This window comes from Numenius arquata, chromosome 2 (assembly GCF_964106895.1).
Source record: "Numenius arquata chromosome 2, bNumArq3.hap1.1, whole genome shotgun sequence".
Lineage (NCBI taxonomy): Eukaryota > Metazoa > Chordata > Aves > Charadriiformes > Scolopacidae > Numenius > Numenius arquata.
The window spans coordinates 79909167-79933995 of NC_133577.1; the positions used below are offsets into that span (position 1 = coordinate 79909167).

Below are 24829 nucleotides of genomic sequence, written 5' to 3' on the forward strand. Positions count from 1 at the left end.
AATGAGTTATTTAAATAAGAACTATGATAACCAGAATAGTCTGAATGGTACAGATTCAATATCAGCAGGAAGCATGCCTCTCTCCTGAAAGCATCTATAGACCTCAAAAGAAAGAAAAAAATAGTAAGGAAAAAGCAGTCCAATGTATATATAAGAAAATCTATATTCTTTAAAAACAGTCAGAAAATGATGGAGAGAACTCCAGAGATACCTCTCTTCCACAGCTGAAACTACTCCCCTGGAAAGCTAGCAGGAACCACACTTTACCTCTCTCTCTCCTCAAAGCAGAAGTTTCCACACCTAGGTTGGCCCTATGAGCAGGAACCTCAGCAGGTGGCTACTAACTAGACCTCTTGGCTTTAACTGAAGATGACAGCAGCAAAGAAAGAAGCAATAATAATATGATCAAAACCAAACTGCTAATCATCTCACAAGTCATTCTTGAAAAGGTCAGGGGAGGAACAGAGATAGTAAAAGTTAAAATTTAAAATTATAAAATTACTTTATTTCTGGACTCAGAGATACAGTGTACAAGCAATACCACAATTCCTCTGCATAGTGAAGAGTACAAGGAAAACCGCTGGAGCAGTAACAGCTTCTGAGAGAGTTTATGGTTTACTCTATCAGCTTTTTTGCACTACGCCATTTAAAATATTTCTAAGTCTGAATCAAGTACTTTGCCTTTTAATAACTCTGGTTACACATGGTCAAATCAAGATGAATTTTTTTTTTTTTTTTTTTAAATCTGGTAACTCAGCAGTGATTTCTATTCAAGTATGTCACTTTTTTGAATCCGCTGTGGTCTAGAGCTCACTTGGACACAGCAGACGCAATACATGACAACATGTATTTTTAAATTCAGATCTGATGTGAAAATAAGTCAATATATTTTGTCCAGTCATTTATTGAAATGGAGCTTGGGGAGCGGTGAGGGGGGGGAAGATCAAACAGATCCCCTGGTTCAAAGTGTTCTTGACTCAGCACAGGAAGAATAAAGCCAGAATCTTCTCCTTAGGCAGATCAAGCCAAAGTTAATGAAGTTGCATTTTGAATTTTCAAGGAAAACATGCAGTTTGGGAAAGATGGTGGCAACTAGCAACCAGTCACAGAACGCTGACATGCAAATTTCTATTACCAGTCATTACATATATCAAAAATATTTAATATATCAAGCAGTAGTCTAGAACTGGGCTTTTTTGCCTCCATTTATTAGAATACAATTGTAAAAGCCCAAATGTGTTAATATACATGGCCTGAAAAATTGGCAAACGAGTTTTCCCCTCAATACCTCCACGTTGATTCTTTACCTGATAACTTTTTTCAATATAAGCTCTACTTGCTACAAATGAGTACAAATTTATGAAATCAAACTAATATGTGCTTGATCAGTTTTGAATCACATTTCAGTGGGGTAAAGTATAAATCTCTTCGCAAACACTTTATGCAAAAAAGCTATAAATTCTAGTCTATATTTTTAAAGCCATTCCACATAAGAGTGACTGGGTTTGTCTCTACAAATTTAGTTTAGAAGTTATTTGCAGGTTTACTTTCACGGTCTGGTCAGTCGTACATGTTGATCAGGCAGCTGGGGAGGAGCACAGTTCTCACCTACTGAGCCTGTACTTCCAAACTTTTGCTAATGAGTTTATAGAGGCTTTTTAACAAGTAGCCACAGTAGCAGATTTTTAAGAACAGGAATTGATAGTAAAAATGTTTTAGAAGGCACTTTGCATACTTGTTGTTTACTGGAAGGAAACGTTGTGCTTAGAAAAGTGTTAAGATATTTCAGAGAAAATAAACATTGAATTTCTTTGCCTCTCATTGGATTTACAGAATGAGAGGTACCTTGGTACTATACTACCAGGTACTACCTGGTACCTTCAGTACTACACTTGATCTCAGCTTCCAGCCAGATACTAACCATCCAAAGAAGCATCAATTCATAAACAGAAACACGTAAGATCCTCCAGGTGTGAACAAATAACTGCAAAGCTTGTGGGTTTTAAGATTTAGTCTGTAGTTAAGTCAGATAACCACATTAGAGTTAGCAGGCAGTGAAAACAAAAAGCGAAAAAATATCCAACTGTTCATGAAGAGACAAGTCATTCCCATAACTTTTTTTTTTTTTTGAAAATCACAGATCATGTAGATCAGAACAATTTTTTTTTTCCTCCTTAAATTTCGAAAAGGCTTTCAAAAGGGTTCTACTGACCTCTCTAAAAACCTAAGCTGCCATCAGAAGTGTTTGCCCTCTCATGGATTAAGAATTTATTTTAAAAGCTTGGAAACAAAAGAAGGAACAATGGAAGTAAACTATGGAAGCTTCATGTGATTCTCTGATACAGACATGAATCATTCTATTACCGATTTGAAAAAGGAAGTGAAGAAAGTGAGAAGAGGACAGAAGTTACTACACCGAAGGACCGCCATTTAAGACCAGCATCTGAAACCTGAACGACCTCATGAGATTGAAGAGTGATAAAATATTATGAAATAAATTGTTGCTAAATGTCAAATGATGCAACCAAGGAAAAATGATTCCTAAGTGAGCACAATGATGTACCAATTTACCTAGTAATTTTAAGGAACAAGCTCTCTGAGCTGTCATAAGTACCTCCTGTAGCATCAGCTCAGTAATCACAATCAAAAGCCTAACTAAACACAAGGAATTATTAGGAAAAGAGCACCAAACAATGTCCCTGTAGAAGCCTACAGTGCACCTGCACCCTGTACTCAGAACAACTCTGCTCTCCTTGCCCCACATGCAGAAAGAATTAGAACATACAGAAGGAATAACAAGAATTACCAAATGTATCACTGTTCTACTGGAATAAGGGTATTGTGGGTACACAAGTAGAACAGAAGAAACCAACAGAAAATATGTATATGTTAACCTTTATATCTCCTACATTTATATATATAAAACCACTGTGCCTGGTTAAACCATGAAACTCCTTGCTATCAAAGGTTACAGATGACAGAATTTAAATGGTTTAAAAATAATCAGACAAGCTGACCTGGGTGGAAGATGCAGTGTTAAGTGAGTAAGCAGAAAATATACTGCCAAGGAAGTGGTCAGGCTAGACAGTTCCTGGGCTGGAGAAGTCCACAGACTTAGGGACTGCTACCAGAAAGCATCCTAGGAAGTATCAGTATGTTCACTCTGATCTTACAGTCTTGCATAGAGCATCTGCTGCTAGCCACTAACCACAAGAAGATATGAGGCTAGATAATTTCATTCTGATCCAGTACAGCAGTTCTTGCACATGGTACTAGTCTAATTTATTATGAAGTTCCACACTTTTAGAAACACAAAAGGAAAAGAACCATTAATACATACACTCTTTTGGACACTGGATTTCTTCCACATTTTTAATATTATTTCCTATCCCTAGAGATGACGCCAGCATTTTTATAAACACACTTTTACAACTACAACTTGATTTGCAATTAGAAACATTATAGTTATTTACCTACCATCTACTACACACAAGAAGTGAAAGAAACGCACCACACAGAAAAGACAGTGCAAGTATAAAGACTTCCACGTTTAACTTAAATCAAGAAAAGGTCTCCCTCCATTACTTCTAATGAAGTCCTGAAGCTGGTTACCAGCACTTAGCCAGGCAACAGATACACACATTGTGAACTTTCACAGCCTTTGCAGAAGTACATCAGGAAATTAATGTTGAACTGAGAAATTGGGTGAGAAACATTCCCCAATTTTGATCAACAAAAGCTATCGGAAGCTAATTTAGTGTTACAAATCTCTGCATCTTACAGGTAACCACACATATACTGCATGAACAGATTCACAGCTGCACCACTTATTTTCACGCTATAGGTACTACTTGAAGTTTCCAGAATTCACTGCTGTCTGGTGAAGCCTTCAGTTATGAGCTTTTAAAGGCATCACAAGCAAATCTACAGCAAAAAGTATTTCTGTACCCAGTGATAACAGGTATTATGATAGAGAAACACTTAGCCATAGCACTGAGATGCTGTAGCGAGCCTACTGTAAGTAGGCTTTTCCAGACTCTTGCAACAAATTTGAGGAAGACATTAGTTAGATCAAGATTGGTTTCATCTACTTGTAAAGTGGGAACACAGAGCTGTTTCTGTAGTGTTACTTAAGCAACACTATACACACACACGAGCGCTACAACCCAGCTCCAAAGCTTCAGCATTCACAGACAAAAGTAACTTACCTACTGTTAACATCACTTGGAACAAGCAGTTTGCAACCACACTATTTTTGGTTTGTTTATTATAAGCTTGCTATGATAAGCAAAACTTTGCTTCTTGACACAGCAATATTTCAAATAACCACATCCAAGCACCTCAGACCTCCTAAGGTACTACAACTTAATATATAGTCCATAGTGGTAACCACAACTGAAATTTTAACCATTTGAAGAAAAAAAGAAGCAATACATCTACAGTCAGTAAATTTCATGGCCTCTCATTCCTCCTGGTTAGAAGGACTCTCTTCTGATGTTTTTCCCACTGGTGCTGTTCCTTCTCATTAGTAAACGGCTTTCAATAACAGAGCACAGTTTTTATCTAAAGAGTGACTGAAGTCAATTCTGGAAAAGAGCAGCATCAAAATACACAGAGCTCAGAGTTGCAAAGACTTACAGGTACTGCTGCATGGAAAACGTGAAGGGAAAAACAGTCTGAGCAGCCTCCAGGAGGGTCCCCGTTTATCACATCGAGGCTCCCACTAAGTGGAGAAAGATCACCCTCATTTTCTGCTTGTATACTCTCAGTTGGACAATATAATCAGAAGTTCAAATGCTCTCATTTTCACTTTGCCTTGGATAAGGTTTCTGGGAGGAAAATTAATTGATTATATATTTGTTCTGATTTAGAGTTCAAGCCCATTTCTGTCAATAATTTAGGGCTGGACTTTACAGTAATGCTACACTTGGAAAATAAATTTCAGCTAAGTTACAAGAGCCTGTATCCCAGTGATCCCTCTGGCTAACTGTCAGATTAAGCTTGTCCTTGTTGTATTCTGCCCTCATAGGTATAAAACAGAGAAAGCAGCTGTCATGGATTAAAATCGGCTATCCAAATCTTTAGGATAGTCTAGCACAGTCAAAGCATAGAGAAGACTCCACAATAGACCAAAAAGCCATAAAGACTTTATAGGAGTTCTGCTGTAATGGGAAAGATGGTAGAAGCACAGAGTACATCTTCCAACCAGCATCAGTAGGTATAAACAATTACCACATGCAGCTTGAGTAGGTTAAGAGAAAGCACATATCTCCTCAGCAAGGGCAAGCATCCCAGAGAGGTCAGTATCACAACAAAGTGTGAAGAAATTCTTCACTTTTTCTGGTGATGAACAAGCATACAACGATAACAACCAGGAAACAGAGATAAGTCTCCAGGAAGACATTCACAAAGCCAGCACACAAGCATCTAATCATCTTTGCAAATCTGGTCATATCATAGGAATTCGGGAAAAGCCTAAATAAGTTCCCTGGGAAGAAAAAACAGCAATCACAGCCCAGAGTCAGGACTCTAAGAACTAATTCAATGCGTTCCAAAACATTTCATTTACAAGAAAATCCTGTAGGGACATACCACAGAATTTCTCCAACAAGAGAAGTCAGTATACAAGAATTTTGTTTTAACATTTAAAAAAGGCTGTGGTTAGTCCCACCAACTAAATGGCATCTTGCATCAAGGTGAGGTCTTTTCCTTGCCTTCCCACAATGCATCCGTATTGTGAAATAGCAGTATTAAACTTTGCAAGTCAGACATACTACCCTGAGCAGTAGGCTGTTCGCATAGTTTGTTTTATAGAAAAATCAGTCACTTCTAAACAAGGTCCATTGTGCTGGACATAAAGGAGATATAACACATTATTTCTACAGACCCTGTCTTGCAGAAGACTTCAGAGGGGTGGTGCAAACAAAAAAGCTGAGATGACTGTAGTAGCACTCACTCCACTGCACAAGAGAACACCATGGGTTTTCCCTAAGATAGGGCTACACAAGATTTCAGAGCAAAGGAGGAAAAGCACTTGCTCGTAAGAATGTATTTTCTATGGTCATTGAATAACTAGGCTGATACTGAAGCAATTAATGTTTGAAACTACAACAGAAATCTCATGCCAATGTCAGGTACCACAGCCCTTATATCCAGAGTCAACTTTCAGACTATATTAGCAAGTATGTTCCATTCCTGGAAAATCTGTAACTCATCCCTTAATTGTATTAGAGACTGGTGCAAATAGACTTAGAAGGCTGAATGTTTAGATCTCAGTAAAATCTGAATGCACTTGTAAAATATTTCTTACCTTTCTACAAAGTAAGCTGAATGAGTTTGTCTTGTAGTCTTCCCTAGAAGTTGAGATCCCTGCTTTTGCAAAATGTAGTGTATTGCATTAAGGTTTCATACCATCCAAGCTAGTATGGTTAAAGATTGTGGGAGCATCAAGACCAGCAAGTAGGGGGGAAAAAAAACAACATCCACCCACAAACCAAAAACCTAGTATGCCATCATGACTTCTCTGAAAAGCTATAGCTCCCTCTGAAAATCCTTGGCTCGATTATCACTGCCCTTTTTCACCCTACGGCAAAAAGCACAAGAAGAAACACAGCTATCTTCCACTAGTGATGGCATGAGGTTTTTTTTTTTTTTTGGGGGGGTGGGGCAGAGATGTTAGTGTCTCAAATCAGGAAGGGAATTTTTCAGACTGTACCCTTATATTGGCTCCAAGTTTCTCCATTCTCAGAGACAACTGAAAAAAAAGCTTGGTTTATTATGATCTGTTGCAGTGCCAGACTCTGCATGGCCAGCACAGTGATAATCACCAAAGTCCTCACTACGCAACAGTGCCAGAAGCATGGTGGTCCTCTCTAGATAAAAAGAAAAAAAAAAAAAATCAGGAACAGAGATTCAAGAGAAGCCTCAAAGTAGTACATCTAGAAGACTAAATGCAGGAAAAACATCCTAGTTTCTTGATCAGTATGGCAGTCCACCATAAGCCTTTTAGCAGAATGCTCCTTTTTCTTTCAAGACACTGGCCACAGGTGAGAAGCTTCTATAGGCTCAGGGAGGCTCTCCTAGCATTCCTTCCAGAGAAGCTGAATCCATACAAAAACATATAAAAGCAGGCCATCAAGAAATAAAGTTACAAGCTGCAGGTATTTCTTTAAAAACAAAGTATCAGGTGCTTTACTCTGCGATCTGAATGAGCAATATCTTCCAAACAAGCTTTACACTAGAAGTAACCATATAAACTACCACACACATCTGAACAGTAATTCCTGGCTTAGGCAAGAGAGAACCAACAAGTGGCTGCACCCTTACTTTTCCTTATTCTTTTAGTGACCCAGGCCAAGTACAGCAGCTCCTCCAGAAAGAACTGTTCTGCATGTCCAGACTCATGTACAAGACCCACCAGAACAGAATCCAGCGAGCATCAGAACATCCTTTTCCCTTGCTCTGATCACGTATTTCAGATCTGTTGTTATTGACTCTTGTCCTCTTGTTCAGTTTTCAAAGCTCAACCATTTATGACTACTCTTCTGACAACATCATTCTCTTTTCATTAGGACTTTCCACTTAGTAAGCTTTATGATATCTGAGTCTTGGACATAACTACAGCGTTACTCGCACATATCCTAAAATTGAATCTCAAAAAAAAACAGCTGACATTTTTAGTTTACAGAAGAATCACTTGCAAATCCAATTTTAAAAGGGAAAATGGCTAGCATACATGGCTATTATAAACAGCCACATAACTCTGGCTAATTAAGATATTTGAAATATTAATATGTAAATAAACTTAAATCAGCTCAGCAGTTGCATTCATCAAGAAAAATAATCCACTCTCTCTATTGTTTTAGTGTTCAGAATTTCTAGAGTCTTGGTATCAGGAAGCCAAGTAATAATGAACAAGAATGAAATACAAATGTATGCTTTTTACATTTATGGTTACATTTATTAACTCCAGGACAGAAAGCAATAACTGGTATCTGACATGTTATATTTGCTTTAGGAGAACAGTTAAGCACAAAGCTTTATTTAATGAGGAAAAGTCTTCCAAAACTAGTCTGAAAACCACAGAAGCTCCACTTGAAATATGTGTACAGAAATAAGACAATAAAACAATAGGTCATATTGCACTGCCACTTTTGTGTGGGCTAGTGTGTGATTACAAACCTATAATAGAAACTTTACAGGATGGTTTAGCTTTCATCTGCAAGGTGCTGAATAGTAATTAAGTGTTTTAAAGAGCAACCAGGAAACCCTTATTGGTGTTCCTCAGAGTGGAGAGGTTTCGCTGTCTCTAATAGAAACATCCACTTTCAAAACGATACTAAGTCACTACACCAGAGACTTACTCCCTGGGTTTTAAAAGGTATTTCTCAACTTTTATCTAGTACACAGCATAATTATAGAAGCATCTTTCCCGAAGACCTGGAGAGGGAGTAGGGTATCGTATTATTCAGGGACATGGCACCCAGGTTATCTGCTTCCTGACAAGTGCTGTAGCCACCTCACAAGGAACAGACTACACATTCCAAAATTCCAAGATCTTTTAATGCCCATCTGCATAAGGGCCAGATCCATACAGTACTGAAGAGGGTGTAAAATAACCTGTACAGACCACAACACTATATACGGTAAGTATTTTTGCTCCTCTGACTCAAAATAACAGACATTTTATCTGCTTTTTAAGATGGGACACTTGTCTTTAAAAAGCAGGTTAGTGTTTTCTCCTCAGCTACTGTAATAGAAAAAGCTTGTGATCAGTGTTGTGCACACAGATAGGTAAATCAGATTTTATCAAGAGCTTTACTTGGTAACAATGCACTTCGAAAGACACAGGTAGTTCAGATTGCCCATAAAGCATTAACAGGACAATACTTAACTAACCATGAATAGCCAGGGTGAATAAACAGCACCTTTAGTTTTGTGGGGTTTCTCCCCAGACACCCCCCCCCCTTTTTTTCCATTCTGTTTATTAAAACTTGGTTATGTATGCACATCTCAACTACATAAACATTCCCAAATTTATGCTAGAACATCAGTTGGATACATTTCCAGCTCTTATACAAACAGCAAACCTTTGCAAAGGGATGAAGTATTCCTGTTGCTGCTGGAACATCAGCAACTCAATTCCCAGCCCCACTGGAAGGAAACGCTCCGAGAAGAAGTCTAAAGTCAGAGAGTAACAGAAAAGTAACATCCTCTCCCAGGAGGAAGAAAGCCTGGCAACGTCAGCAGCATAGACGTGTTTCCCACCGCCCCATTCCTTAGAGTACAGATTACAGCAGCTGCCAGGTTAGCTGCCTTCCCTGCAAGCCAAAAGCTCCAAACTGTGCAGAATTCACATTTCTTCCCCATAAGGAGGCCCAAGCTAAAGTACTACTTTCCAGAAATAATCTTTCAATAAAAACTCATTTAGTTTTTTAACTTTCATATGAAAATAGTTTCAATGAAAGCCTGAAAACTGTTCTAAATACTTTTAAAGGGACATTTATAGCCACAGGGTTTTTAGTTCCTTGAGACACATAGCTATGCATAAGACTAAGAACACTAAGAACACAGAATATTCTCTCTAGATTAAGATCATAGGCAGTACATAAAATAGCATTAGATATCACTACACAGAATTAAGTTTTTTCGACACGAAGTCACAAGTCACTGTTACACCTGAACACAGAGGCATCAATACCAAAGACAAAGCATGTGCCCACAGTTGCTTTTCTTAAACAGCAGGACACGCATCAAGGACAGACACAAGAGAAGAGGAGAACAAGCATGGAGGCAAAGAAAACTTTTCTTTCGAGCACTGCACACCTCTGCAGAGTCCTGAGGCTGCCAAAGATGGAGAAGCCACATCCTCGTGCCTCACATACACTCCTGCACTCATCCTAGTCCAGAGCAGCCACAAGGTCTGTAGGCTGAGATTGTATGTTATTAGACCAACACGCATAATGAACTGGTCTAACGCAAGATACTATCTGTGCATCCAACAAGATACTACCTCTGCATATTCCCCCATCTTGAACAGAGGGACAGGATGACAAAATCTGACACTTCCAAAATTCAGTAATTATTGACTGATATGTTATAAATAGGCTCTTTAATATATTCAGCACTCAATCCCGAATTCTGATGTCCCAAATTTTCATCAGAATTTAAGAGAAGTTTATTAAATTAGTTTAAAAATTGTTCTTGGGTTGTCCATAAGAATCAAAATTAAGTCATTTACCTTGCTGTTCCCAGTGAACAGCAAGAGGAGAAGCATGGTTATTTTGACAGTAAATTGATTATGATCACCTATGCAGAGCAGAGGAAACCAAATAGCTACACTTGGGGGTTGGGAGGGGATAGAAGACATCTTTAAGATACTCTTAGAACAAAAACACAAGTTACCCGCTGTATCAAAGTCTTTTCAGACAAGGTAGAAGGAGAAAAATAGAGCCTTCAGCATACTACATCTGAACGGTAAAATAAGCATCTTGTATCAGTTTAAAGGGATCAAAAATCCCCGAAGTATCTATTATACAGTCATCACACTGTCTGTAACAGGCAGCATTATGGTCGCTGAACATCCCAACTACATTTGCTTCCTATTTAAATGTATTTACAAACCTTGCATTTTATTTTTTCTCAACAGTTCAACACAAGTTTGGAATAAAGGTGGCAAAACCTATTACATACGGATATGTAAGTAATGCCAAGTATTTTAGGTGAAACTGAAGTCATGTACTGCTAGACTTTATCACAATGCACTTTAAGGAGAAAAACAATAAGTATTAACTGACACAGGTTTAAACTGAAAAAAAGCTTGGGAGTTTACAAGGTCTGCTTCTCAACTTTTTTTCAACTTTTAAAAGCATTTTGTCTTTCAGAATGGTTCTTTTATACTAATTATCTATAAAAGGACTGTGATGCAGAATTGCTTATACAGCATAAGTAGTTTTCCTGCCCTACCCTTCAAAAACCTTAATCAAAATAAATGTTACACTTGCATTTTTAGATGGAGAAAGGCAATATTATTTAAATTTTATTTTCAGTATGTCTAGCAACAGTCAAATTATCAAGTGTAATTCACAAATATATAAAAGGCAAACTGCAATAACCCACAACAACAGAAGAGGTACTGTTATTTTCAACATTTCCAAGGAAAAAAAAAAAAAAAAGTCATACATTAGGTGAAGAGCCTGTCCACCTCCTCTGCTCTTCTTAAGGAATACCAGAATTATGTTGTTTGCAGAGCACTACTACTCCGGTAGTCACTGAATATTTCTGAAGTCTGACCTGTTAACTGGCACCCAGATCTAGTTCAGGGTTAGTGGTGACCACAACCTGTAAACTACTCATTACACCTATCAGCTGGAGTCCAGGTCTGCAGTACTCACAGTACCCAGTTTGCCTGTACCACACTAAGTTGCCAGTTGTGGGGAGAAGCCAAAGGAAGGTCAACCTGAAGAATCAACTACCTTCTCATTCCTCCAGGCCAGAATTAAGGTACACTTTTATGATTTAGTTTGCAAGTGCCATTAAACCGTCACAAGCCTTAGTATTTAAGAGTCAAAACAGTGAGAACTATTACTCAGTGTTTTGTTTTTACAGGAAATACAAGTACTAAGATACTGAAAAATTGTGTCTTTCCTTTCACCTAACAGCAATATCAACATAACAAAGGGTTATTTTAAAAACACTTTTCTAATTACCCAAACAAAATTCCCAAGCTTGAGAAAGAATACTTGTAAAATCTAGAATAACTAAGGACATATCCATAGGTACAGTGCGGAGATGAAGAAAATAGTTTTGAGTGCTACGACCAGATTTCCTTCATCGCCTGCATTCTCCCAGGGGACACTGCAGACGCTATGAACCACCATAACGATATTCAACACCTAATTTTATCTTTCATTCGGGACTCTATTCATAATCCTGCTGACCACTAGCAAGCTACCTGAAGGTCTTCAGTTTAAGCAGAAAATTTTTAAGCAGTTCTGCCCTAAGACAAATTAAAGCATACTTGTAGTTACAAATTGCAGAAGTTATTCTAGATTATCTACTATAAAACTGTGCTTTTTAGCCAACAGCAGCGAAGTCTGTTTCTCCAAAGTTTGTTTCGCAGTCACAACTACAGGAACAGGCATTTAGCTACATACAGTGCTGCTACTATTCCTGAGGCTTTGAACAGAAGTATCTAGCCCAAAGGATAAATGAAAAGAAAAACCTTATAGGAGAGAGAAGGAGCGAAAAAAAAACACAAAAAAAACCAACTACATACACAACTGGCCCCAGCTTCAATACTAAACCAACTTCTATTCCAACACATCCGCAGACTGACTGCTGGTGTGGAAGGGCAATGCCTGCACCTGCAGTACCATGGACAGTGTATGGAAAAGTTCTATCCCTTCTCAGAATTTCATCCCTGAATTTTTAAGCAGCCAGCTTGACCTTCAAGAAAACAAACAAACATCCTTTGACAGCACAAGAGATTCAGAAACCTTCTGTATTACATCCATAAGCTTCAGTGTTCACTTCGAGGAGTACATTTCAGTTTAAGAACTTTATTGCTTTTCCACAGAAGCCGCATCATCTACATTAAGGCTTTTAATGTAGGCCCATTATTGACACTTAGTTTCAAGCTCTAACATGGGCAATGTTATATTCACACAATTGAGGATTTTTACATTTTTCATTAGAGAATCATAGAATAATTCTGACTGGAAAGAATCTCTAGGGTTCGCTGGTTAAGTTCCTGCTCAAACCAAGGTCAACAAGATCAGTCTAGATTACTCAGGGCTTTACCCAGCTAGGCATCAAAACATCCAAGGACGAATACTGCAGAACCTCTCACCTGTCCCACTACATAGTGAAATACATTCTTCTTAAATGCAGTTATTTTAACGCACACTTGCTGTCTCTTGCCTGCCTTCCATACACTGCTGTAGAGTCTGGCTTGGTATTCTCAATAGCCTGTACATAGATACCAGAAGGCTACTATCAGTTCCCCCTGCTTCCCAAATCCGCCTCTTTTGCAAGCTGAAGACCTATTTCCCTAACTATCAATAGAATTTTAACAAACTTACTTTCATATGGGTCTGCTAGACTTAAAGTTTGCCATTAGCATGTAAAGTTTTGATTTAGAGTGGCTTTTGGTCTTCCTCCATGCACTCAGATACAACAGCAGGAGCTAAGACCTCATACCAAAACCTGCTCTAGTACAAGCTGAAATGAGTTGTACACTGCCTTTATAGGCTTACTATAATCCCTCTGTAGGACACACCTCAACTCTAAAGAGAGAGCAACTCTGAAGAAAGCTACAACCTGTAGCTGTGTTTCTAAACTAGAATTAGAGTTATGGAAGAACTTCTTAAAAACAAAACAATCAAAAAACAATGCACTGCACAGTTTAATGACAGTTGTGCCAAGTAGAGCATAAGTTTTACAGGCTTATACACATATATATGCTTGGATACACAGCAAATAAAGGGGCCCTGAACTGAAAGGGAAGAAAAAAAAAAAACACCACACCACCTCCTCAAAATATGTAGATCAGAAATATATCAGGAAGTAGAATAAGAGTACATTACTAGCTGCTGTGTAAACCATTAACTTGTTATAAAAAACCCAAAGATATTAACAAAAAAGCCACAGGCACTCCAACATACGAAGTAAATTTCTGGGAAGGTGTAGTGCCCTACTGACAATTACAAGCAAAAGTTCCTGTATCAGCTTTCCAAACCCTCCACCCAGTCCTATGAAGTTACTTATCAAGCTAATAGCAAGATATTTCAGGACAGTATCAGCTCTTCAGACACAGACACTTCAGTCACTCTTCAGTGAAGCAAGTAACATCAGGAATTGTTAACTACTGGAGAATCCATGTCATGACTAGTCAGTCAATGAATCTCAGGGACCGGAGAGGAAGGAAAGAAGAGATGTATCCAAAGATTTACTTCAGACTTCCTAGCAATAATTGGGATGTGTTCCAGTCCTTTTTTTTTTCCTCAAAATAAAGGGGGGAGGGGGCCCTACTGCTGCTACTGGAAGCAGCAGTGATGCTTCTTTAACAGAAAAAAGGAATCTTCTCTACAGATCTCCATACCTCTCTGGAAAACCCATGTCCTTTCTTTCATTCCTAGCTGAAGGAGAGTATATATATTTCAGAGGAAGGTCAGTACTCCTCATCCAGCTTCTTTTTTAACAAATAAATTAAATCCTTGCCCATGCTTAAAAAAAAAAAAAGCTCAGAATCCTTGAGAAGCTACCAAGAATTGCACAGTAGGAGGCGGCTTTGGTCAGTCTCTTCAACCTCATCCTAAAACTTGGGAAACAGCACAGTCACTGCCTGCAGATTCAATCTCGGCCATTCACACTCAATATCTTCACAGCCACAAGAGAGCACAACAAAGCAAACTTGACTTTTGCAAAAAGCAACAACGCTTGTGTCACACCACAGAGGAGTAGCCAAGTCAGTTTTAGCCACAGCTGAATGAACATTTAATTTGGAGACAGAATATAAGTGGAATAACTACCTGGGGCCTGCAGCATAAGACAGACATGGAACTGCTCAAGCAGGTCCAGAGGAGGGCCATGAAGGTGATAGAGGGCTGGAGCACTTCTCCTATTAGGACAGACTGAGAGAGTTGGGGTTGTTCAGCCTGAATAAGAGAAGGCTCTGGGGAGACCTGGAGGCCTTCCAGTTCTTAAAGGGGGCCTGCAAGAAATACGAGGAGGGACTCTTTGACAAAGAGTGTAGTGATAGGAGCAGGAGTAATGATTTTAAACTGGAAGAGGGGAGATTTAGATTAGATATAAGGAAGAAAATCTTCACTATAAGGATGGTGAGACACTGGAACAGGTTGCCCAGGGAAGTTGTGGATGCCCCATCCCTGGAAATGTTCAAGGCCAGGCTGGATGGGGCTTCGAGCAACCTGTTCTAGTGTGAGGTGTCCCTGCCCATGGCAGGGGGTTGGAACTCAATGATCTTTAAGATCCCTTCCAACCCAACCCATTCTATGATTCGATGAACTCGCCAATACTTTCCACTTTAAACTTAAGGTAACACCACAATGCATTAGAACTTAATTGCATTTAGGCAGTGCTCAAGGCAGAAAAACAAAATACTAGAAATTAAGGCCTTGATCCCACAAACAAAACTGAAGTAGTAAACTTCACCAAACGTGAACGGATTTATCGACTGTAATGAAATGATAGGTGTTTTTTGTGTGTGGCTGGACTTGATGATCTCAAAGGTCCCTTCCAACCATGAAGATTCTGTGATTCTGTGAAATTACAGTGTGCTTGAACCATAGAACCAGGCCTCCATTTGCAATATTAGGTGCAAAAATTTAATTTTATTTAAAACAATTCCCTAACATAAAGACTGCTGTTGCATAATATAACAGTCTTAGAGTGTAAATCCACCCGGTACAGTAGAACTGTAAAGTTACAATAAAAGCTTAATATATATGAGCCCATTTCTACTTTAAAGGGACATAAACATCTACACTGAGGTACTTACACTTAGAATTTTTCAAGAATGCACAAGCAACTAAAGCATTAACCCCTGTGGCTAGCAACTGCAAATCCTGATGGGGAAAAAAACCAAACACCTGAGTGAAGCACTTCAGCTTTCTTGATGTATATCTGGAAGGTAAAGTTGACTGCAGGTATAGCACACATCCTATGTCCAAATTTGTGGCACTATCAGGAAGTAGGTGGAAATGAGGCCTCTGGTTTATTTCTTGATTTATGCTGAAAATGGCAAAGGGTGAAGCTTCTGTGAAATCTGGAGTTCTGTAACACATAACTCAAAACAAAGTATCTCTTTTAGCAATTTAGAAAACAGTTGGATATAACACAAAGTACTATCTAATTAAAATGCAGTATCAAATAAACCCAGTGATCTATCGGTTCAAGAAGATCTATCAAGAAAAATATTGACTCAGAGTTCAGTTTATGTACAGAAAATAAGAATACTGTGATTAAGATATTGTCTACTTGGGACAGACAAGAGCATGATGCTACTTCAAAACAATTCACCAACATCTGAGTCAACAGAAAACAGTACAAATGTCTACCATGTCAGTGTCACACTCACACTTTGGGATTATTTCTGGCTTCTAAAGAGAATACTTAGAATTGTACTTCATTGGGAAAAGGAACAAAAAGAAAATCCAAAACACTGTGCCACAAACATAGAACTGGAAAACAAAACAACAAAAAACCTAAATCTCTCCCCCATGCTCACTTTCACCCTGAAGACACCGCTGGGACAAATACTAGGAATTGCAGAGTGAAATTCACTTCAGAAGTAGCCACTCCATTCCCAGCCCTTCTATTACTTCACATACATTGTACTTCCCCATAAAATACACCTTTCAGAAGGTGGAAGATTACACTTAATTCAGCATTTATTAGCCAACAAGACTGCCACCATAACAAAAATCAGTACAAAGCAGAGCTCATATCTACAAGCCTATGCATTTTAGGCAATGACTCTCAGAAATTATTGATTATGGTTCACTTTATCAGACAGAAATAAGGATAAGAAATTCTAAAATCCACGCAAATGTTGATAAAGGTGGAAACTACAAACACAAGACTGTCCCAAGGGTAAAAGTTACATTACAAGGAACTAAACTCCATTCCTTTGGGGCAGAAATTAGGGATGACCTTGAACTATTCAAAAGTTGATATTTATTATACCTAAACAGAGGAGTTTAAAGACTCCAGAAAAGAATCTTGCATCACAGCCTTCAAGGGAAGGTTACATACCCCAATGGGATAAAAACTAGAAAGTTTTAAGGATTCACAAATTAAGAACAACAAGGTATAATCACTTCCACGTACTCAAGTCTAAAACTGGTGAAAGTAAGTTGCAGCATTACTGCAGACATACGTTTTGTGTTTGCAAAAAAATTGAGTTTTATTTCAAAATGCAAAAAAATGCAAAACAGAGTTCAAACGTTTAACCTAGAAGCACAGGAAAACTTCAGGGGATGGAAGAATCTCTGTATCACTCACTCCACATACCTGCTAGAAATCCCAAAATGTAGTAGTTTTGTGCAATATTAATAAGTCCCAATTCCCACATATCTGGTGCACAAGCTACAATCTTCTGCTTCTGCTTTTCAGGGAAAAACTTATTTGTTACTAAACAGCAAAGTTGAGAAAGATCAGGACCTGCATTCAGGGAAGAACCTTTATCTCAATGGGGAACAGAACGTATAACTGCTTGAAAATAATCTGTGCTGCAGTAAATAAATCCTAGAGACAGTCACATACAAAACAACTGTCTTAAAATAAAAAAATAAAAGGAAAGGAGAGCATTAAAAAGTATCCTGAGGAAATAGTTTTCAGGTCATTTTCTAAAAGTCTGGGCAGAAAGGGAAAACTAATTTAGTATTCTAAAAAGAAACAATCTAGTAAAATACTCAAAAGCAAAGCATCATCTTCCACAAACTTAAGTAGGACTGGTTTTAGATAAATGCCTTCTACTGCTACCTCAGCTATATGGAGCTGCATTAACTCAGGCAGGTGAAGTTAAGGAGTCATTTGATACGTGCAAAGCACTGAATTAAATCCCAAACAAATAATCTGTCAGACTACGACAAATATATGCTATAAAAGGCACAGAAGTTCAAGTTGTCTGCAAATGCACTTGCCCAGCATATCCTTTAAATGCTATGACTTTCTAATACTAACAGAGACAGTTCTGAGTTTTTACTTATCAAGAGCAGCTGAAAGCAGTTCCTTTGGAGAAGCCTAAGCCCATGTGAGACACAGTAACTAGAACCCATATGGAATTTAAATAACTGCCTTCAGAGAAGGAAGAACTAGCTATTAGATTTACATTTCTTTAAAAAACAGAAGAAAAAAAAAAACAAAATGAAGATAACATTGAGGAGGCCTCAAACATTTATGCTGGTGTCAGCTCTGTTTGAGGGGATGCTCTCTTTATATTTAGTATAAAAAAAAAACCAAAACACCACAACCAACACACAGAGAGTGACACCCAGTCCATCTCCTTTCTTGTACTTCCATATACTAAAGTCTTTCCTGATTCCATTATAAGTCTCAGAAGAACATGGTACTGTCGAAAGATGCTGCGCTGCACCTCTATAGAAGATACCTTCCCCACACTTTCAGAGTTGGCACACGCTGAATACAGCAGAAACAGCAGCTGGTTGCTCCTCTCAACCAGTAAGTGGCTCATTTATTAAGCATGGATGACTACAGCCCTGCAAGTGCCAAAAGGAACCTGCCCCTCTCACCTCATCCTATCAAATATTCACCTCTACTCAATAGTTTCATATATATATATACACACACACACGTGCAAAGAATTTAAAAAGATTCATGGTAACTAGTATTAATTATCAGCAGAGACAGAATTAGCATTTTACTCCTAAGCCCCTGTCTCCCAATTCCTCACTTCAATTATACTTTATATAACTAAACTCAAAAAAAAATAAAAGCCATGCCACTGCAGGCTTCCTTATAAAGTTGGCTGTATGGTGGTCTCTTTTTGGTCACGGAACTTGAAAGCAGTTAGCTGGTTTCCCAGAAAAAGACACTGTTGTCTACAGAACCAATTCTAAGCAGCTTCTGCCTGAGGTATAGTGTTTTCTTAACACTGTCAGAGTCATATGGTCACACAACACAGCTGGTTCTTACCAAGTTTCACTGTGCTATGTATTTATATAGTAGTAACCAGAGCAATAGTTCTCACACAAGGTATGACACTGCCCCACCCCCAGGGAATCATGAGCCTCAAGGCTAAATCGGAATGAGACCATGAGCGAAAGAATTAAGAAATTAATGGCTCTAAAAGGGCTCAATTAGAGTAGGAAGCCACTACGCTGGTGAAAACGTAAGAAAGGACCTACCTTGAAGCACGCTTACAATTATAACTGCTATTCAAGACAAAAATGAAACTGTAATCCAGCCAGAAGATGACACTACCCATGTGCAGAAGACAGCTTGATGAGTAGAAGAGCTGATATTTCCTTAAACTCCCCAGCTGTTCTTCCATATTTTCAACGTACACTAACAGTTATGTAGAAGAAAACCAGTGATCATCCTCTAGTTTCAGACTTACCATCTGATGTTCTAGAACCAGTTTGCCACTAACTGTGAAACCACAATATTAATATGTTAAATATATGCTGTACTAAATAAAAGGATTAGCAAAGAAGCTTTCAAAGACTGGAAGAAGCTGTAATTTCTCAAACGTGGTTCCTCAGTTCTAACTTCTTTGACCCTTAACCTAGGATGAAGTTTTGTAAAAGGAAAGCTTACTTTCTTAGGAAAGGGATTCGACTTGCTAAAACAACCAGCAGAAGCACACGCAAGCAGGTTCCTTCAGAGAAGCAGCAGTTATATCATAAATGGCAGTAAGATTAAGTCGCTAGACAAATTGGATTAATGCCACTGGGCCTCTCTCATTCAGACAGTGCTTTTAACATAACTCCAGCAGTTTAGGTGCCCCTACAGCTCACACTGATTGGGAAAAATGCATTCAAATTAACTATTGGGCAAGTTGACCTATAAACACTAATTTTGACCTAGCAAGTTTTGGCCTTTCATTCTGTGCTAGTTTAGGAGCTCTCAGGGGCCACTTTTCATGAATGAGATACTGAAGACTAATTCTAGATTTCATTCAATTAAAACAAAAAAAGGAAGAAGTCACATGTAACAAAGCAGTAGCTATTCAAAGAGAGGGAATAGTTTCTATTTTCGCAACGTCCAACAGCCCAAGGTAACTTCTACAGATCACAGAGAAGCTTTAGGTCTTTAACTGGCAGGCATAGCTATAGCTGCATATACCTCTCTTCATTCATTATATTTGGAGAGGTAGAGAAAGAAAAAAGGTAGCTGAACGCTTTCTCCACGCATCTAGTGATTACTGCTACATACTGCTTTCCCCATCCCATTTTCCTAACTTTCTAGGCTGTACTGCAAAACAGAAACTCTGAAACAAACATGTGGTGGCTGTTGTTATCTGGGATGTTACCTTCATGAAAACTTTTAGCACTTAAACTCCCTCAAGGTAGGCAGTTCCAAAGCACATATAAATATAATTGAATTACTTCCTCCCATTCCTGCACTCAAATTCTGTTAATATTTTTTTTTAAAGATGGTTAAGTTATTGTAACACATAATAGGAGATGAGTTTAGAAGTAATAAAACTACTCCACCTGCAAGTACAGTATTTCACACTCCAAGTGTCTTAGACGATGGATCTTGCAATTTAAAATTAATATACACCATTCAAACAGGATTCATACTAAATCTACACTAGTGATAGAAACTTAAAACCAAAACACAACATGCAGCCTGCTTTCAAATAAATCTCATCTGTTGAATTCAGTGTTCCTGAAACAAACTGCCCAACTTCTCACTCTTCCACTGCATTAAGCTGGGAAACTGGTAGAGAGTCTTCATATACAGTGTATTTTGTCATACAATGAGCAAGATTGCTACCCTTTCAGTTACTACTTTTCTGTATCAAATCTTACATGGAAGAAATAATCTAAGAACACCCACACTGACAAAAGTAAATGCCCCTTCTGTTAAGCAAGGAAGAGATCAGAGCTCAGTAGGCTGAAACATCAGATTAGGTTGCAGTCCACCACAAACAAGGCCCAAAAATGTGCCAAAGTAAAACCAGGATGAAGCACTATTTGAAAAACATAATACACACTCAATTACTCTGGTCACATTTTTTGGACTTTCCTACAAGGCTCCTGTGATTCTGTTCAGAATTTGAAGAATTCATTAGAAGAAGTTCAAAGTCAAGAAAGGGAAGTGCACTGCCATTTTTACAGTTTCTTTCTCTATCCGATTCATCTCTTTTGAAAAAGGAAAAAAAAACAACCAAAACCAAACAAAAACATCACCCCAAACTCCTAGTACTAATAAGTAGTACTTGCAATCAAGTAGAAAACAGTGCAATGTTACCTTCCAGCAACCAAGGACTGCTGAGCTGTGACAAGTAAAACAACAAATCCCAGAAGAGGACAAGCCCAAGGACCTGTACCGTAACGGGACCCCTCATGTCACAAAGACATTTAGAAGTACAGTTACTTTATATCAGATATCCCAGTAAATTGGAATCCACTTCTTATTAGGTATCTGTTCTTCTTCACATAGCAGCAATATAGAAGAAACTGATGCTGGGATCACAGTATGTTAGAAAGCCACTCACAGACAGCTGAAGTTTTCCCTTCTTGCCTTGCATGGAAACGGAACCTGATCAAAAGCAGACAGCATTGCTCAGGGCACAAGCCTCAGCCAAGAGCTAAGCTCCCTTTCTGCCAGGTTCAGTAGCATGTTTGCTTGATCACTATATCCACCTTTATTTTTAACTTGGTGACTACAAGAAAAAAAAAAATCCCCCTTACACTGACCCCAACCCATCTTTCCCCACTTTGAAAATCAGCAACAGATGAAGTACCTAATAAAAAGACACAAGCAATTGATCAATCATTACGAAATTAACACTAACATTCTGCTCCAGAATAAAAACACAGTACATAGATTTCAGGGTACACAGAAAGGGACAAGGAGGAACATCATTCTGTCAGCCTGTACTCTCCTGATGGTTTTGGATGCAGGGTTCCTCAAATTCTTAAAGCATGTGAATAAGAATGCATTATTTTTTACATATGTGTTTAGAAAACACTTATAAGCTCCATTTAAGTGACAGACTCCTCCAAGAAATACCTTAGAGTTGTTATGTTCCCAGAAAAGCCAAGGGGAAGGAAAGAAAAAAAAAAAGCCACCATAAAACCTACTTGATCTTAGTACTATGTGGAAATCACTAGTTTAAACACTAATTCTTTCCTTTAAGCTGGTGAGGTCAGTCTAAGAACGGCTAGCCAGAAGTCAAGAACACGTATTCTGCATGTTCACTGAATTAGTAGAATCTTTGATACAATTTTGAAATCATAAATTTATAAAGATTCCCTTTTCAAGCTCACACAAGAAAAAAGCCATCTGACAAAACCAAGCATATCATCGAAGTTTATGGTATGACATAACAAAACCCAGTTTGATGAAAACATGCACCTAACTGATCCGAACAGTTTAATGCAAAAATGCATACATGCTTTTACTTACAGAGATTATAGTCATACTTCCAGCTAGATACTTGTATTGCCCTCCCAATTTGCTTACAGGAAGAACCAGAAGGTCTGAGCAGCATCTCAAGCCATGCCAAACCATTTGCTGCTATACTTCATTTTCCAAGTCTGATAAGTGTTTACAGTTGTTAAAATGTTAACAAATGTTAACCCATCTCCTTAAAGGAATAAATTCCTGGACTACTCTCCAAGCACCAGAAAAGGGGGGCCCAAAGAGATGGAGGCTCTATTTATTCATAGAGCTCTGATTCCTCACGTTGTTTCCATCCAATAAAAACAGGACAAAGCAGGTAGAAAGATACACGCTGGAAAGCAAAGAAAGCATCAACATCTTTAAAGAGCTGAAACATTCAGAACATTAAAGCAAGGTAAATTATGCAGTCTTTCACATATGGCCTTACTAAAGTCACCTCAACAATACTACACAATTGCAAGTGGGACAAAAGGTGTTTTGTACAACCTAAGACACCATTCACCATGTGAAAGTTTAAGAACCCTTGATCCTAGCAGTCTTGCTGAGCAAGTAATTTCTTTCCAACATGCGGTAAGGCCTATAGATTAGCCTCATCTTACCAGAACAACGAATTTAGTTGTCCAAGGCCTAAGATGCAATCTATGATCAGCCACTTAGCAGTTACCTGTGCTTACAAAACACTGCCTGTAATCTAATTTATTTTAAAGAGATAGGCAAAATTTTGATAAATAGTTGCCAGAGTTAAACCTTCAGGGCCTATACTTAAGAACTTGGTCAGAGTAATTTCAAAACATTTCACTCAAAGAATACATTAATTTTCCTGAACAACAGCCAGGAAGGACAACATGTATCTGCTTATAATGAATATTTTTGATTATAAAAAAAGCCATATACTTGTGTATATTCTCTCACCAGCTTCTTTAACCCAAGCCTCTTATTAGTGGGCACTTTATAGCTATTCTTTCTGAAGAAAAGGTACCAAGAAATTAGCAGAGCACTATTCCCGATGGGCACTCACCATCTTTTCTCTGTAAAGAGAAAAGCTGTTAGGATCCTATGAAACTCAATTTTAAAAGCTAATAAAGACACACCTGAAGAAACACGCGGAGATCATTTTATCATTGTATTCCCCCTTTCCAAAACAATCCCTTCCCCTAGAATGAACTTTGTTTGCAACTCAGCCAAGTTTAACTGCCAAGCATTTCTAAACGCTTGCATGTGTTCGTCCTGTTTATGAAACAGAAACTCTATCACAGAATCCCAAAAGCCTAAGGTACAACACAGCTGAATCCTAGACCATGTACTGGTTCACTACGTTATTAGAGAGATGCTAAGAAACTAGAAGTATATTTGAGTATTTGTAGGCCGTATATGAAACTAATTCACCCTCTCAAACCAAACAGTTGTTATACTCTCTGCTCTTCATAAGCTTATATTTTTTTTTTTTTTAAAGCGGGGAGAGAAAGGGGCTAAAAGGAATTTTATTCTTCTACATATTCATCTTTTGGTATTAGTTTCTCTTCTGTTAGTGCCAGTCAACACGTCTACAAGAATATCAAGTCAAAGTACATGGATGCTCAAATAGAGGCATTTTAAAACTAAAACAAAATACAGCTAGTTAAAACACACAAAGTTAGAAATCTGTACAGGCTCAATAAACATGTGATTGGCCAACATTAACTTCTAAAACTTTTGGGCACGAATTAACATCTCCAGGCCTAGAGTTTCTAGAGCTTTAACTAGCTGATGGGGTTTGCTTACATTAACATATGCTCTAGAGAGAATTGCTTCTCCTATGAACCACCTACTTGATATCACCATACTGACACAAATATATAAGCCATGGACAATTAAATCCCTTCAGGTATGGTAACGAAGCATTTTAATATAATTATCTAGCGTGTTTTCCCCTCCCCTTTTACTGTACAGACGAAGGCACCGACAGCTCACTTTCAGACTGGCAGGTAGAGCCATACGACTGTCGCTGGAAGTCGGATGAGAGCCCGTACGCAGCCTTGTCATTTGCTTCTGCTAACGCACAAAATGGAAAGAGCTTCTAGTATTTTGCAAGTAGGAGACGGAAAGTTACATACCGGTCATTTTACTGACAGACAAATCTCGGGAGGTTACACGGACCGTCCAAAATAACACTAAAAATAAGAGGCTGCCATTTACCATCTGTTTGCCTCTCAGGAAAAAAAAAAAAAGTGCCGATCACAAGAACAAATGGAGCCTGGCTCCGGGGAGGAGGAAGAAGGGGAAAGAGAGGAAATTTCCACGCAAATCCTAAGTGAATCACGCCGCGGTCCCCGCGCCCGGCCGCGCCGGCCTCCCCCGGCAGAGGCGAGCCGCTCCGGGGGCACCGTCCCTCCGCGCCCCCGGCGAGCGGCCCGGCCCGGCGGCTCTCCCGTGCCGCACCGGGGCGGCAAGGAGGAAATAAATAAAGCCTCCCCCGGGCAGCGGCACGGAGGGAAGCCCCCTTCCCCAGCGCCCCCCGGGGAGGAGCCGTCCGCTGGTCCCCTTCGCCCTCCCCACGCAACCCGATGCCCTCCGCACACGGCAGCGGCCCGGCGCGTCCCCCCCGCCGTCGGGGCTGGCACCGGGGGGTGGGCTGAGGCCTGCGCCGTCCCAGCGAAGCCTCGGCGCTCTCGTAGTCAGAGCGGCGCGGCTCTCTCCCCCCTCCTCCTCCTCCTCCTCTTCGCCTCTC

At 39.0% G+C, this 24829-nt stretch overlaps 1 protein-coding gene across 2 annotated transcripts in view; it reads right to left on the minus strand.

Moving 5' to 3' along the window:
• The window catches only part of CNOT4 (CCR4-NOT transcription complex subunit 4), an 84580-nt gene that overhangs the window by 59318 nt on the left and 433 nt on the right, over positions 1-24829 (minus strand). The gene's annotated exons all lie outside the window — the stretch shown is intronic.